Source organism: Mus pahari, chromosome 8, assembly GCF_900095145.1.
Source record: "Mus pahari chromosome 8, PAHARI_EIJ_v1.1, whole genome shotgun sequence".
Taxonomy (NCBI): domain Eukaryota; kingdom Metazoa; phylum Chordata; class Mammalia; order Rodentia; family Muridae; genus Mus; species Mus pahari.
Genome location: NC_034597.1, coordinates 75,812,498 through 75,816,844, shown reverse-complemented (window position 1 = coordinate 75,816,844; position 4,347 = coordinate 75,812,498).

Sequence of the window (4,347 nt, the reverse complement as noted above, 5' to 3'; positions counted from 1 at the left end):
GAGCTCTTTGTATATATTGGATATTACTCCCCTATCATATTTAGAATTGGTAAAAATTCTTTTCCAATCTCTTGGTGGCCTTTTTTTCTTGTTGACAGTATCTTTTGCCTTACAGAAGCTTTGCAATTTTATGAGGTCCCACTTGCTGTTCTGTTAAGGATTTTTTCCCCTGTGCCCATTTCTTCAAGGTTTTTCCCCACTTTCTNCTCTATATATTTCAGTGCCTCTGGTTTTATGTGGAGTTCTTTGATCCACTTAGACTTGAGCTTTGTACAGGAGATAAGAATGGATCAATTTGTATTCTTCTGCATAGCCAGTTGTGCCAGCACCATTTGTTGAAAATTTTGTCTTTTTTTCCACTGGATGTTTTTAGCTCTCTTATAATATCAAAATTCTCTTCCAAATATGAAAAATGTCTTTGTCTGAGTGCTTCTCTTTTCAAATACAATCTTTGTCTGATTATTTTACATATATTTATGCCATTAATTTTTTTCTTGATAAAACGTTTACAATTTAGAGATGGACAGATAGCTCATTGGTTAAAAACAGTTACTGAGTGAGGTAACCCAATCACAAAAGAACACACATGATATGTATTCACTGATAAGTGGATATTAGCCCAGAAGTTCAGAATATCCAAGATATAATTCACAGACCACATAGAGCTCAAGAAAAAGGAAGACCAAAGTGTGGATACTTCAATCCTTCTTAGAAGGGGGACCAATATACTCATGGAAGGAGTTGCAGAGAGAAAGTGTGGAGCAGAAACTGAAGAAAAGGCTATCCAGGAACTGCCCCACCTGGGGATTCATCCCATATACAGTTACCAAACCCAGACACTATTGTGGATGCCAACAAGAGGTGATAGGAGCCTGGTGTAGCTGTCTCCTGAGAGGTTTTGCCAGTGCCTGACAAATACAAAAGTGGATGCTCACAGCCATTCATTAGACTGCTCACAGGGTCACCAGTGGAGGAACTAGAGAAAGGACCCAAGGACCTAAAGGGGTTTGCATCCCCATAGGAGGAAAAACAATATGAACCAAGCAGTACCCCCAGAGTTCACAGGGACTAAACCACCAACCAAAGAGCACACATGGAGGGACTCAGGGGTCCAGCTACATATGTAGCAGACAATGGCTTTGTGGGACAGCAATGAGAGTAGAGGCCCTTGGTCCTGTGAAGGATCGATGCTCCAGTGTAGAGGAATACCTGGACAGGGAAGCAAGTTTGGTTGGGTGAGTGAGCAGGGTAAGGGGAGAAGAGATAGGAGGTTTTTGGAGGGGAAACTAGGAAAGAGGATAACACTTACAATGTAATAAAGAAAATATCTAATTAAAAAAAAAACAATTGCTGCCCCTATAAGGGCCTGGGTTCTCAGTACATACATGGTGGCTCACAACCATCTGTAACTCTGGCCCCATGTGATACAGCACCTCATTTGGTATTCACTGGCACCAGAACACACACACACACACACACACACACACACACACACACGTTTATGTGTGTTAATTATTTCCTCTTTAAACAATCTTCTTGTATCTTTGAAAAAAAATGAGAAATACACTCCAAAATAAAGAGATACTTACCCTTGGATGTACTTACCCAATAAGCCTATTTGATTTCACTGTATTGGATACCATACAATGAGTGAAGTCTAATTACTGGTATATTATTTCAGTGTTATTTTGTTAGACTTTGTCTACCTTATTTATTTAGCAGATGTGTAGGGCAAAATAGTTGGGTTTTCATTACTCATGTAATAATGTGCTTTCATATTTTGGCCACTTTGTGTCCTTTTGTTTGTTATGACAAAGTGATATCATAGGTCATTCATAAGTGTCTTTATTCATCTTAGTATATAGTTGCATGTTCAATACAGGTTATATGCATGCTTATTATTATATTATTACTATTAGAATAACATTTACATTTGCTTTCTGAAACTTAAAAAAATAAATAAGCTCATTTGTGTATTCTGCAGTAGACCATGTAGTATTAAACAGTAGGTTGTAAGTGGCTGCTGAGTATAGGATTGCGGATAGACATTCCAATCTCTCTATATTATATTATATTATAATTATATTATATCTCTCTCTCTCTCTCTCTCTCTCTCTCTCTCTCTCTCTCTCTCTTTCTCTCTCTCTCATCTATCTATCTTTGAACTATCTCCAGTTTGGAGAACAGGGTCTATAGGCAGGCAACAGAGTCAAAAACAACCCCTTGCTTCAGTTGTTAGATGACATACATGAAGGTCAAGCTACAGATCTGTTTCATAACATCATATTTTAAATAATATTTATGATTTAAGATTGCATCATACTATATAATAATTATTGTTTCTAATAATTTGATGTAATGTAGTCACAGAAAAATAATCACAAGTGTGGTGGGTGATTTTATGACAGCTTGGCATAACTGGAGTCCTTTTACAAGAGGGAACCTCTAATGAGAAAATACCCACAACACATTGTCCTGTAGGCAAACCTGTGGTAAACTGCCCTGATTGATGGTTAATGTGGAAGGGTCCAGCTCATTGTGAGATGTGCTACACCCACATTGATGGTTGTTGGTCTCGAGTATGGTAAGAAATATGCATGAACACATAAATATGTAATAACAGTTACTGAAAACAGAGGCTATGAATTTGAAAGAGAACAGGGACAGGTATGGTGGGAGAAAAAAGGAAGGGCAAAATGATGTAATTATAACCTCAGAAAAGTAAAAGATACTTTTTTTTTTTTTTTTTTTTTGAGACAGGGTTTCTCTGTATAGCCCTGGCTGTCCTGGAACTCACTTTGTAGACCAGGCTGGCCTCGAACTAAGAAATCCACCTTCCTCTGCCTCCCGAGTGCTGGGATTAAAGGTGTGAGCCACCACGCCCGGCAAAAGATATAATTTTAAAAAGGGAAACACGTAAACTACCCAAGATGAGCGAGCTAGTATGGTTTCTCCTTGAGTGAGCTAGTAAGGAGTGTTCTCCTGTGGCATCTGCCGTCTGCCTCCAGGTTGTGTCATGAGTTCCTGTCCCATTTCCCTCAGGAATGGACTGTTAGCTGGAAGCAAAGGATGAGATAAACCTCTCCCTCCCCAAGTTGCTTTGGTTGTGGTGTTTTCTCACAGCAATAGACACTCTAACTAAGATACTAGCAGACTTGATATTGCATTCCTTCAAGAAAAACAGATCAGTTTGTAACTCTTCAAATAGTTCATGGATGAGCTCACTTCGTTCATTATACACTTGTCAGCATTGAGTGTTTCAGCATTCATATATTCATTAGAGCTTCTACATGCCTTCTAATTTTTCTTAAAATTGCCATTATTTTGCTTACATTTTCTTAATGAATCAGCACTCAATTTACTTATTTTCATACATATTATTAAAATTTTCACTATTGGTTATATATATACTTTATTTTTATATTCACATCTTAGTTGTAATATATCCATTTATTTTCCTAAATATTAGTTTATTCACCTAACTATGTGTTATTTTATTGATTTAAAAATTTTTATTGGAACAATTATATTATACTGAGCTTTATAATTCATCATATATTTTGTATGACACGTATGATCTTAGGTTCTAAGTTTCCAAGTCTGATAAAATGTTTCTAATGATTTCCTGGGCACAGAGTCAACAAAGTATATCCCATAGCTTATATAATCTATCAGCTATTTCAATCTCCATGTGTCACCAAAATCAGTTCAGAAGGCAAAATCCAGTTTCTGAGATGGTTCCAACAAAGACCACTCATATTAATGGTTTGTTGATTTTTGTCATCTTTATTGGCAAATGATGTGGCCTTCATTGCTGTGCATAGACCATGCTGTTTCACTTCTTCTAGTCTGCATTCTGAACCTTCTTTCTTTCACCCTTGCTCTATTTCTTCCGTGTCTCCATCAGTATATTAAAGCTTCACACTGAAAAATTTGGGTATTTTATTACCTGACCATTGTTTTGCTATAGATAAATTATCAGTTTTGTCTTGTTTTGTTTGTATGATGGAGCTGGAACCGAGGGTTTTAAGCATGTGGTCAACCACAGCTATGCTTCCTTACCTCACGAGTTACTCCTCTGTTTTTTTGTTTGTTTGTTTTTTTGTTTTTTTTTTTAAGATTTGTTTATTTCATCTTTGCTCCAGTGCATTGCCAGGGAGGGAGAGGGTGGCCTGCAGAAGCCACACAGCTTCTGGGAAAGATCCCATTTCTGGCACCAGGCACCCAGCACCTTTCCCGCTTGAGGAGGGGTGTCTGCCTGGGAGGAGTTTCAAGGCCTGAGCTGGCAGGAGAGCCACCTTTGCTCAGGTTCGCTTAATTAAGCTCCAGTCTGCACTAGCAAGAGTG